This window comes from Triticum urartu, chromosome 2A (assembly GCF_056163025.1).
Source record: "Triticum urartu cultivar PI428250 chromosome 2A, HENAU_Tu73, whole genome shotgun sequence".
Lineage (NCBI taxonomy): Eukaryota > Viridiplantae > Streptophyta > Magnoliopsida > Poales > Poaceae > Triticum > Triticum urartu.
In genome coordinates, this window is record NC_141874.1 from 669,814,686 (window position 1) to 669,828,367 (window position 13,682).

Below are 13,682 nucleotides of genomic sequence, written 5' to 3' on the forward strand. Positions count from 1 at the left end.
GCGACCCAGTATCCATCCCTTTATCGTATTGTTCAGCATCATGAGGCTCTTGTTGCTACGGTCATGCAGTCCATTCCACTTAACATTCAGTTTAGGAGGGTGCTTGTGGGTGATCGGTGGGAAGCATGGCTTCACTTGGTTCATCGTCTGATGGAGGTTCAGTTAACTCCTCAGCCCGATCAATTGTGGTGGAAGCTTACTAGATCTAGGGAGTTCACAGTTAAATCGATGTATATCGATATTATTAACTCTAGTGTGATTCCTAGTTCCAAAAAGGTTTGGAAAGTCAAGGTCCCTTTGAAGATCAAAGTGTTTATGTGGTTTGTGTTGGGGAACGTAGTAAATTCAAAAAAATTCCTACGGACACGCAAGATCATGGTGATGCATAGCAATGAGAGGGAAGAGTGTTGTCTACGTACCCTCGTAGACCGGAAGCGAAAGCGTTAGCACAACGCGGTTTATGTAGTCGTACGTCTTCACAGCCCGACCGATCAAGCACCGAAACTACGGCACCTCCGAGTTCTGGCACACGTTCAGCTCGATGATGATCCCCGAACTCCGATCCAGCAAAGTGTCAGGGATGAGTTCCGTCAGCACGATGGCGTGGTGACGATCTTGATGTTCTACCGTCGCAGGGCTTCGCCTAAGCACCGCTACAATATTATCGAGGATTATGGTGGAGGGGGGCACCGCACACGGCTAACAGATCAATGATCAATTGTTGTGTCTATGGGGTGCCCCCCTGCTCCCGTATATAAAGGAGTGGAGGAGGGGGCCGACCAAGGAGGGTGGCGCACCCTAAGGGGGAGTCCAACTCCTACAGGGAGTAGGACTCCCCTTTTTCCTATTAGGAGTAGGAGAGGGAATGAAGAGGAAGAAGGGAGGAAGGAAAGGGGGGGTCGGCCCCCTCCCAATTCAAATTGGGCTTGGGGGGGGCCTCCCTTGCTCCTTTCCCCTCCTTTCCACTAAGGCCCAATAAGGCCCATATACCTCCCGGGGGGTTCCGATAACCTCCCGGTGATCCGGTATTGTCCCAATCTCACCCGGAACCTTTCCGGTGTCCAAATATAGTCGTCCAATATATCGATATTTATGTCTCGGCCATTTCGAGACTCCTCGTCAAGTCTGTGATCACATCCGGGACTCCAAACAACCTTCGGTACATCAAAATATATAAACTCATAATGAAACTGTCATCGAACGTTAAGCGTGCGGACCCTACGGGTTCGAGAACAATGTAGACATGACCGAGACACGTCTCCGGTCAATAACCAATAGCGGAACCTGGATGCTCATATTGGCTCCTACATATTCTACGAAGATCTTTATCGGTCAGACCGCATAACAACATACGTTTGTTCCCTTTGTCATCGGTATGTTACTTGCCCGAGATTCGATCGTCGGTATCTCAATACGTAGTCAATCTCGTTACTGGCAAGTCTCTTTACTCGTTCTATAATACATCATCTTGCAACTAACTTATTAGTTGCATTGCTTGCAAGGCTTAAGTGATGTGCATTACCGAGGGGGCCAGAGATACCTCTCCGACAATCGGAGTGACAAATCCTAATCTCGAAATACGCCAACCCAACATGTACCTTTGGAGACACCTGTAGAGCACCTTTATAATCACCCAGTTACGTTGTGACGTTTGGTAGCACACAAAGTGTTCCTCCGGTAAACGGGAGTTGCATAATCTCATAGTTATAGGAACATGTATAAGTCATGAAGAAAGCAATAGCAACATACTAAACGATCGGGTGCTAAGCTAATGGAATGGGTCATGTCAATCACATCATTCTCCTAATGATGTGATCTCGTTAATCAAATGACAACTCATGTCTATGGTTAGGAAACATAACCATCTTCGATTAACGAGCTAGTCAAGTAGAGGCTTACTAGTGACACTTTGTTTGTTTATGTATTCACACAAGTATCATGTTTCCGGTTAATACAATTCTAGCATGAATAATAAACATTTATCATGATATAAGGAAATAAATAATAACTTTATTATTTCCTCTAGGGCATATTTCCTTCAGTCTCCCACTTGCACTAGAGTCAATAATCTAGATTACACAGTAATGATTCTAACACCCATGGAGCCTTGGTGCTGATCATGTTTTGCTCGTGGAAGAGGCTTAGTCAATGGGTCTGCTACATTCAGATCCGTATGTATCTTGCAAATCTCTATGTCTCCCACCTGGACTAGATCCTGGATGGAATTGAAGCGTCTCTTGATGTGCTTGGTTCTCTTGTGAAATATGGATTCCTTTGCCAAGGCAATTGCACCAGTATTGTCACAGAAGATTTTCATTGGACCCGATGCACTAGGTATGACACCTAGATCGGATATGAACTCCTTCATCCAAACTCCTTCGTTTGCTGCTTCCGAAGCAGATATGTACTCCGCTTCACATGTAGATCCCGCCACGACGCTTTGTTTAGAACTGCACCAACTGACAGCTCCATCGTTTAATGTAAATACATATCCGGTTTGCGATTTAGAATCGTCCGGATCAGTTTCAAAGCTTGCATCAACGTAACCATTTACGATGAGCTCTTTGTCACCTCCATATACGAGAAACATATCCTTAGTCCTTTTCAGGTATTTCAGGATGTTCTTGACCGCTGTCTAGTGATCCACTCCTGGATTACTTTGGTACCTCCCTGCTAGACTTATAGCAAGGCACACATCAGTTCTGGTACACAGCATTGCATACATGATAGAGCCTATGGCTGAAGCATAGGGAACATCTTTCATTTTCTCTCTATCTTCTGCAGTGGTCGGGCATTGAGTCTTACTCAACTTCACACCTTGTAACACAGGCAAGAATCCTTTCTTTGCTTGATCCATTTTGAACTTCTCCAAAACTTTGTCAAGGTATGTGCTTTGTGAAAGTCCAATTAAGCGTCTTGATCTATCTCTATAGATCTTAATGCCCAATATGTAAGAAGCTTCACCGAGGTCTTTCATTGAAAAACTCTTATTCAAGTATCCCTTTATGCTATCCAGAAATTCTATATCATTTCCGATTAGTAATATGTCATCCACATATAATATCAGAAATGCTACAGAGCTCCCACTCACTTTCTTGTAAATACAGGCTTCTCCAAAAGTCTGTATAAAACCAAATGCTTTGATCACACTATCAAAGCGTTTATTCCAACTCCGAGATGCTTGCACCAGTCCATAAATGGATCGCTAGAGCTTGCACACTTTGTTAGCTCCCTTTGGATCGAAAAAACCTTCCGGCTGCATCATATACAACTCTTCTTCCAGAAATCCATTCAGGAATGCAGTTTTGACATCCATCTGCCAAATTTCATAATCATAAAAAGCGGCAATTGCTAACATGATTCGGACAGACTTAAGCATCGCTACGGGTGAGAAGGTCTCATCGTAGTCAATCCCTTGAACTTGTCAAAAACCTTTTGCGACAAGTCGAGCTTTGTAGACAGTAACATTACCGTCAGCGTCAGTCTTCTTCTTGAAGATCCATTTATTCTCAATTGCTTGCCAATCATTGGGCAAGTCAACCAAAGTCCACACTTTGTTCTCATACATGGATCCCATCTCAGATTTCATGGCTTCAAGCCATTTTGCGGAATCTGGGCTCACCATCGCTTCTTCATAGTTCGTAGGTTCATCATGATCTAGTAGCATGACTTCCAGAACAGGATTACCGTACCACTCTGATGCGGATCTTACTCTAGTTGATCTACGAGGTTCAGTAGTAACTTGTTCTGAAGTTTCATGATCATCATCATTAGCTTCCTCACTAATTGGTGTAGGTGTCACAGAAACCGGTTTCTGTGATGTACTACTTTCCAATAAGGGAGCAGGTACAGTTACCTCATCAAGTTCTACTTTCCTCCCACTCACTTCTTTCGAGAGAAACTCCTTCTCTAGAAAGGATCCATTCTTAGCAATAAATGTCTTGCCTTCGGATCTGTGATAGAAGGTGTACCCAACAGTCTCCTTCGGGTATCCTATGAAGACACATTTCTCCGATTTGGGTTCGAGCTTATCAGGTTGAAGCTTTTTCACATAAGCATCGCAGCCCCAAACTTTCAGAAACGACAACTTTGGTTTCTTGCCAAACCATAGTTCATAAGGTGTCGTCTCAACAGATTTTGATGGTGCCCTATTTAACGTGAATGCGGCCGTCTCTAAAGCATAACCCCAAAACGATAGCGGTAAATCTGTAAGAGACATCATAGATCGCACCATATCAAGTAAAGTACGATTACGACGTTCGGACACACCATTATGCTGTGGTGTTTCGGGTGGCGTGAGTTGCGAAACTATTCCGCATTGTTTCAAATGTAAACCAAACTCGTAACTCAAATATTCTCCTCCATGATCATATCGTAGAAACTTTATTTTCTTGTTACGATGATTTTCAACTTCACTCTAAAATTCTTTGAACTTTTCAAATGTTTCAGACTTATGTTTCATTAAGTAGATATACCCATATCTGCTTAAATCATCTGTGAAGGTGAGAAAATAACGATATCCGCCATGAGCTTCAACATTCATTGGACCACATACATCTGTATGTATGATTTCCAACAAATCTGTTGCTCTCTCCATAGTACCGGAGAATGGCGTTTTAGTCATCTTGCCCATGAGGCACGGTTCACAAGTACCAAGTGATTCATAATCAAGTGGCTCCAAAAGTCCATCAGTATGGAGTTTCTTCATGCGCTTTACACCGATATGACCTAAACGGCAGTGCCACAAATAAGTTGCACTATCATTATCAACTCTGCATCTTTTGGCTTCAACATTATGAATATATGTATCACTACTATCGAGATTCATCAAAAATAGACCACTCTTCAAGGGTGCATGACCATAAAAGATATTACTCATATAAATAGAACAACCATTATTCTCTGATTTAAATGAATAACCGTCTCGCATCAAACAAGATCCAGATATAATGTTCATGCTCAACGCTGGCACCAAATAACAATTATTTAGGTCTAATACTAATCCCGATGGTAGATGTAGAGGTAGCGTGCCGACCGCGATCACATCGACTTTGGAACCATTTCCCACGCGCATCGTCACCTCATCCTTCGCCAGTGTTCGCTTAATCCGTAGTCCCTGTTTCGAGTTGCAAATATTAGCAACAGAACCAGTATCAAATACCCAGGTGCTACTGCGAGCTCTAGTAAGGTACACATCAATAACATGTATATCACATATACCTTTGTTCACCTTGCCATCCTTCTTATCTGCCAAATACTTGGGGCAGTTCCGCTTCCAGTGACCAGTCTGCTTGCAGTAGAAGCACTCAGTTTCAGGCTTAGGTCCAGACTTGGGTTTCTTCTCCTGAGCAGCAACTTGCTTGATGTTCTTCTTGAAGTTTCCCTTCTTCTTCCCCTTGCCCTTTTTCTTGAAACTAGTGGTCTTGTTGACCATCAACACTTGATGCTCCTTCTTGATTTCTACCTCCGCAGCTTTTAGCATTGTGAAGATCTCGGGAATTGTCTTATTCATCCCTTGCATATTATAGTTCATCATGAAGCTCTTGTAGCTAGGTGGAAGTGATTGGAGAATTCTATCAATGACGCAATCATCTGGAAGATTAACTCCCAGTTGAATTAAGTGATTATTATACCCAGACATTTTGAGTATATGCTCACTGACAGAACTGTTCTCCTCCATCTTGCAGCTATAGAACTTATTGGAGACTTCATATCTCTCAATCCGGGCATTTGCTTGAAATATTAACTTCAACTCCTGGAACATCTCATATGCTCCATGACGTTCAAAACGTCGTTGAAGTCCCGATTCTAAGCCGTAAAGCATGGCACACTGAACTATCGAATAGTCATTAGCTTTGCTCTGCCAGACGTTCATAACATCAGGTGTTGCTCCAGCAGCAGGCCTGGCACCCAGCGGTGCTTCCAGGACGTAATTCTTCTGTGTAGCAATGAGGATAATCCTCAAGTTACGGACCCAGTCTGTATAATTGCTACCATCATCTTTCAACTTTGCTTTCTCAAGGAACGCATTAAAATTCAACGGAACAACAGCACGGGCCATCTATCTACAATCAAACATAAACAAGCAAGATACTATCAGGTACTAAGTTCATGATAAATTTAAGTTCAATTAATCATATTACTTAAGAACTCCCACATAGAAAGACATCCCTCTAATCTTCTAAGTGATCACGTGATCCAAATCAACTAAACCATAATCGATCATCACGTGAAATGGAGTAGTTTTCAATGGTGAACATCACTATGTTGATCATATCTACTATATGATTCACGCTCGACCTTTCGGTCTCAGTGTTCCGAGGCCATATCTGCATATGCTAGGCTCGTCAAGTTTAACTTGAGTATTCTGCGTGTGCAAAAACTGGCTTGCACCCGTTGTAGATGGACGTAGAGCTTATCACACCCGATCATCACGTGGTGTCTGGGCACGACAAACTTTGGCAACAGTGCATACTCAGGGAGAACACTTTTATCTTGAAATTTAGTGAGAGATCATCTTATAATGCTACCGTCAATCAAAGCAAGATAAGATGCATAAAAGATAAACATCACATGCAATCAATATAAGTGATATGATATGGCCATCATCATCTTGTGCTTGTGATCTCCATCTCCGAAGCATCGTCATGATCACCATCGTCACCGGCGCGACACCTTGATCTCCATCGTAGCATCGTTGTCGTCTCGCCAATCCTATGCTTCCACGACTATCGCTACCGCTTAGTGATAAAGTAAAGCATTACAGCGCGATTGCATTGCATACAATAAAGCGACAACCATATGGCTCCTGCCAGTTGCCGATAACTCGGTTACAAAACATGATCATCTCATACAATAAAATTTAGCATCATGTCTTGACCATATCACATCACAACATGCCCTGCAAAAACAAGTTAGACGTCCTCTACTTTGTTGTTGCAAGTTTTACGTGGCTGCTACGGGCTTTAGCAAGAACCGTTCTTACCTACGCATCAAAACCACAACGATAGTTTGTCAAGTTGGTGCTGTTTTAACCTTCGCAAGGACCGGGCGTAGCCACACTCGGTTCAACTAAAGTTGGAGAAACTGACACCCGCCAGCCACCTGTGTGCAAAGCACGTCGGTAGAACCAGTCTCGCGTAAGCGTACGCGTAATGTCGGTCCGGGCCGCTTCATCCAACAATACCGCCGAACCAAAGTATGACATGCTGGTAAGCAGTATGACTTATATCGCCCACAACTCACTTGTGTTCTACTCGTGCATAACATCAACGCATAAAATCTAGGCTCGGATGCCACTGTTGGGGAACGTAGTAATTTCAAAAAAATTCCTACGCACATGCAAGATCATGGTGATGCATAGCAACGAGAGGGAAGAGTATTGTCTACGTACCCTCGTAGACCGGAAGCGGAAGCGTTAGCACAACGCGGTTGATGTAGTCATACGTCTTCACGGCCCGACCGATCAAGCACCGAAACTACGGCACCTCCGAGTTCTAGCACACGTTCAGCTCGATGACGATTCCCGAACTCCGATCCAGCAAAGTGTCGGGGATGAGTTCCGTCAGCACGACGGCGTGGTGAAGATCTTGATGTTCTACCGTCGCAGGGCTTCGCCTAAGCACCGCTACAATATTATCGAGGATTATGGTGGAGGGGGGCACCGCACACGGCTAACAGATCAATGATCAATTGTTGTGTCTATGGGGTGCCCCCTGCTCCCGTATATAAAGGAGTGGAGGAGGGGGCCGGCCAAGGAGGGTGGCGCGCCCTAAGGGGGAGTCCAACTCCTACAGGGAGTAGGACTCCCCTTTTTCCTATTAGCAGTAGGAGAGGGAAGGAAGAGGAAGGAGGGAGGAAGGAAAGGGGGGCGGCCCCCTCCCAATTCGGATTGGGCTTGGGGGGGCGCCCCCTCCCTTGCTCCTTTCCCCTCCTTTCCACTAAGGCCCAATAAGGCCCATATACCTCCCGGGGGGTTCCGATAACCTCCCGGTGATCCGGTATTGTCCCAATCTCACCCGGAACCTTTCCGGTGTCCAAATATAGTCATCCAATATATCGATCTTTTTGTATCGACCATTTCGAGACTCCTCGTCAAGTCCGTGATCACATCCGGGACTCCGAACAACCTTCGGTACATCAAAATATATAAACTCATAATGAAACTGTCATCGTAACGTTAAGCGTGCGGACCCTACGGGTTCGAGAACAATGTAGACATGATCGAGACACGTCTCCGGTCACTAACCAATAGCGGAACCTGGATGCTCATATTGGCTCCTACATATTCTACGAAGATCTTTATCGGTCAGACCGCATAACAACATACGTTTGTTCCCTTTGTCATCGGTATGTTACTTGCCCGAGATTCGATCGTCGGTATCTCAATACCTAGTTCAATCTCGTTACCGGCAAGTCTCTTTACTCGTTCTATAATACATCATCTTGCAACTAACTTATTAGTTGCATTGCTTGCAAGGCTTAAGTGATGTGCATTACCGAGAGGGCCCAGAGATACCTCTCCGACAATCGGAGTGACAAATCCTAATCTCGAAATACGCCAACCCAACATGTACCTTTGGAGACACCTATAGAGCACCTTTATAATCACCCAGTTACGTTGTGACGTTTGGTAGCACACAAAGTGTTCCTCCGGTAAACGGGAGTTGCATAATCTCATAGTTATAGGAACATGTATAAGTCATGAAGAAAGCAATAGCAACATACTAAACGATCGGGTGCTAAGCTAATGGAATGAGTCATGTCAATCACATCATTCTCCTAATGATGTGATCTCGTTAATCAAATGACAACTCATGTCTATGGTTAGGAAACATAACCATCTTCGATTAACGAGCTAGTCAAGTAGAGGCTTACTAGTGACACTTTGTTTGTTTATGTATTCACACAAGTATCATGTTTCCGGTTAATACAATTCTAGCATGAATAATAAACATTTATCATGATATAAGGAAATAAATAATAACTTTATTATTGCCTCTAGGGCATATTTCCTTTAGTTTGTTCATAAACAAGTAATTTTAACAAAGGACAATCTAGTTAAGCGAAAGTGGACAGGTTCTACTAGGTGTAGCTTGTGTGATCGGGAAGAGACTATCAAGCACCTATTCTTTGACTGCCCGTTGGCATGAGGGTTGTGGCGCTATGTGCAAATTGCCTTTAACATTACTCCTCCGACTTCGGTCAACACATTATTCGGGACGTGGCTTGTTGGGATAGAGCCAGAAATAGCTAGACACATTCGTGTAGGAGTTTGTGCGTTGTTATGGGCAATTTGGAATTGCAGAAATGATTTGGCATTTAACAGAACACCAACTATTCATTTTTTGCAGGTTTTATTCCGGGCTACTGCGTTGATCCGTATGTGGTCCTTACTCACTCCGACGGAGGCCACGGAGCGTTTGGTTACTGGATCTGTCCGGTGAGAGATGGTAGCGCGGGATATCTTCAACCGGTTTGGATGGCGGTCATGTAATAGGATAGGCGATTAGTTTCCCTATCTGTTATTTTGCCAGCCGGTTGTGGCTTGTCAGGTTTTCTGTTTTGGCGTTGACGCTCTGTGTGAGCTAGCCGATCTTTTTTGTTCAGACTTAAAGACCTTGTTGAACCTTTTTACTTGCTAATAAATGTGGCCGTATGAATCGTTCTGATGCAGAGGCCGGGGAGTCCCTCTTTTCCTTGCCTCGGTTTCTCTCTTATGTTCTGCCTTGTCTTCCTTTTTTCCTTGCCTCGGCTTCTCTCTTATGCTCTGCGACATATTCTCTGTTCTTCATTCCCACAGCTTACTGCATGTTTAGTTGCCCAACTTCCATCTCTTCCTCCCATGTCTGTTGCCTATTCTGCTCCTCCATTTGCCTCTCTAGCTCATCATGTTGAAATATGAATAAAAAAGACATATTCCTCTGCAACTTCTTTTGCTCCTCTGTTCTCTTCTCTTTTCTTCTTCTCTACAGCTTTTCTTTTTCTTTCTGCAACCCTAAACATCTTCTACTCCGATTCTTCTTTTTTTCTAGCTGCCAAAACCTGCCTCTTGGCCACTTTTGCTTGCTTCTTTTTCTCTTCAGTTACTTTCTTTCTTCAAAAAGTATTAGTTTATCTATCTATAAAGCTTTCCTTTTCTCTTAATTTGCTTTTTTCCTTGCTTCAGCCTCCTCCTGCCTTCTTTAAGACAGTTGTATAATCATTTGATCTTCCTCTTGGATCTTGACCATTGCAACATCAAACTTGAGCTTGTTTGCAACATCTCTTTGTTTTGCTACTGCTCTAAGTTGTGCCAATGCTATCACCATAGTTTTTCCTAACTAGATGACTCGTTGCTCCAATTGGCGCAGAGACCAACTGCAGCCTGGAAGCCAAGCGAACTATTTGGAGGATTTTTCCTCAACTGTTTGCAAATGACTATGTTCCTATTGCGTTTCTATTTGCATCGACAATCATTGATAGAAAAGCAATGTGAATGTCGGACTTCTTTTTCTTCTGTTCTGTTAGTCTTGTTGTCAGACTATGAAGTGACTTCTCGAAGCTGTGTCACCTTGACTGGAAGGCATGTTTCGGCATCTAGGTGTGGTTTTTGTGCATTGCCCAGAACTTGAGACCCTTGTAGCTAGACATATCACGTGCTGCCTGGCGTTGGACCGATGCGGCTACTCGGCTAGCATGTTCCACCCCCGGCCTTTTACCCCTTCTACCTTGCCGACCGATGTGCATGCTTCACGTGCTCGCTTGTTACACTTTCCTGGACCGTCGTTCATTTGGTCGGTTCGCCTTGTTTCCTCTGATCCTAGGTGGGTTCTCAGTTTGAATGCTAACTAAATTTAGATCAGAAATGCTAAAAATCTGACATAGCAAATCAAAGTTTTTATGGAAAATTACGTCTCACGAGCATGGCAAATTACTTCAGCAAGCATGGCAAATTCTGAAGAAAAAAAACTAAACATGTCAGGATTTGCCATGCTTTCTGAAGAAAAAAAACTAAACATGTCAGGATTTTCCATGCTTGCTGAAGGGAATTGTGAGGCTCGTGACATGCAGTTTGCCATACAAAACACTCGATTTGCCATGTTTAAAAATCTGACATCAAATTTGTAGCACGGTCCATTTGGATCACGACAAGAGGGCCTGAGGAAGAAAACCACATCATCTGCAAAGATGGACATGTGTTGTATGGGCACAATCCCTGGTAAGTTCTCCAACACCTCCTCGTCCACAACTTGCAGAATCAAGGTCGTAAGGGCATCCATTGTGATGAAAAATAGCAAAGAGGAGACCAGATCCCCTTGACTTAATCCTTGAGCATGAGAGATCTTTCTTTCTGGAATGCCATTCACCGAAACCCAAGAGCTTGTCGTGGAAAGCAATATCAAGATCCACCTCAGCCACGCTTGACTGAATCCTTTTTTGTTGGAGAACTTGAGAAAGGCCTAGGAGAGAGGGTCGAACGCTCGCGTCAAATCCAGTTTGAGCAGCACGCCTTTGATCTTCTTGGCATGTAACTTCCTTGCCACTTGTCGCACTAGAAGAAAATTATCATGGAGGTTTCTAATTTTGATGAACACCAATTGATTGACTTGGACTAACTTGGCCATCCTCCTTCTGGCTCTGTCAGAAAACGCCTTGGCAAATGATTTAGAGAAACTATGCCCCAAGCTGATTGGTCGGTAGTCACCAACTCGCTCAGCATCCAGCTTTTTGGGGTCATGGTAATTAGAGCCTTATTGAGAGCACCAAACCCACGAGCCACAACAATCCCCCACATAAAAATTTTAAGCGAGTCGTCATGATGTCAGGTGTTATGATGCTCCAAGCCTTCTGGTAAAATAGGCCAATGAAGCCGTTAGGGCCTGGTGCACGGTCAAGTGGTAGATCACGTAACACCCTCCACACTTACTCTTCCGTGAACACACCATCCATGTCAGACAGATCCACCGAATTCACACCAATAGCGCTCTGATCAATGCAGTGCTCCCTAATCTTCATATTTCCCAGGAGGTTGTCGAAAGAATCAGCAAAAGAGTTCTCCTAGCCCACTTGGTCAGTGATAATGCTCTTGCCCATGCCCCATCTTCTCTGTTCTTTATTCCCATAGCTTACTGCATGCATGTTCAGTTGCCCATCTTGCATCTCTTCCTCCCATGCATGTTGCCCGCCTTTCCAAAGATTGTTGCAGTTACCCTGACGTGTTGGTCGCATAGCGGCGCGAACAAGCCTCTTAGCTCTGCGACAACATTCTCATCCACCTTTAGGTTCTCCGGTAAGATCCCCAATGCTCCCGTGAGCACCGTTTCGGTTGTCGAAGCTTTGAAAGATTTCCTGCCAGCCTTTGCCTTGCCTGACATGGTGCAACGACGTGGGGTGCAGGGCCGTCTATGAGGGAGGCCAAACTGGCCGACCGCACAGGGCCCCAAAATCTTGGGGGCCCCAAATCATCAGGTAAACAACATTAGGTATTAGTTTAATCTGGAAAAAGGATCCAACAATCCATCCCATTAGCACCATACGGGAGTTCAAAGAGGCTACAGCCTTATTTGCAACCGAAATTGTTGTGCATACGATGAACAATGCATACGATTTTTGTACGACATGATCTCACTCGTCCATCCAACTGATCGAATGGTTGCTGACCTCTGTCGTACGTACATCGTACAAAATTTGTCGTATGTGTAGCAGTTCTCGTTTGCGACACTGCTCACCTGCCTGGCTATTCTATTCCCCTTCTCCCCCTACATGTTTGGCTATTGCATGCGTCGTCCAGATTGCTTTCTATACGAGGGTACAAACGATCTCACTGGCCGGTGACTGATCAGGTCATCACCTATATGAGTACGAACACACTACGTAGCTCAATTCAATGTTCATCTACTGGGCCCCATCTGATCTGTTCGTTCGTTTCGTCGTTTCGATGCGCTACTATATTTTTTTTTCGCCAGTTGTATCCAGCATTCCAATTTTTAATTGCCTCTGCAGCTTATCTACAATGTGCAATAAAAATGGAAAATTTGATACTACATGGATGATGCTTTTAGGTAGAACAACATGAGATCATAACTGATTAGTTGTGTGTTTGTTTAACTTCAAAAAACATTGTATGTTTTTTAAAAGATATGATTGCATTTGCGTTTTGCCCTGGGCCCCTAAATTCCTGAAGACGGCCCTGGTAGAGTGAAAGGCTCTGCTTCAGGTGCCGAGGTGGAGGTGGCTTGGATCTCCTTAAGAAGCGGGGTGGTGGAATTTCAATCATCGAGGAGCAGGGCTGCTTCATTTTAGCATAGGCAGCCGCATCTCGATCCGACATGTCCGTAACAAACGCGTGCCGCCTCCCCCTCCATGTGAGAAGCAGCACCATCTTGTCCTATAGTACTAGGCTCCACAAGAAGTAGGGGGGGGAGCGCAACGAGGCGGTGCGAAATCCACCTCCTCCGGAAAGATTGCGTGATTTGGCAAGAAAAGGGGGGGAGGGGGGGGGGGGCAGGGCTTGGAAGTAGCTCTCCACAGAGGGTGCAGGCGAGGGAAGGGGCCTAGGTGACGAAACTGCAGGCGAAGCCAACACCGTGGACGATGCGATGCCATCAATTCAGCCCCGTCTCACCAATGATGTGGTGCCATGCCATGGATTCAGCCCATCGCCAACAACCACAAGGAGAATGAGTAGAGCTCATTTTAGA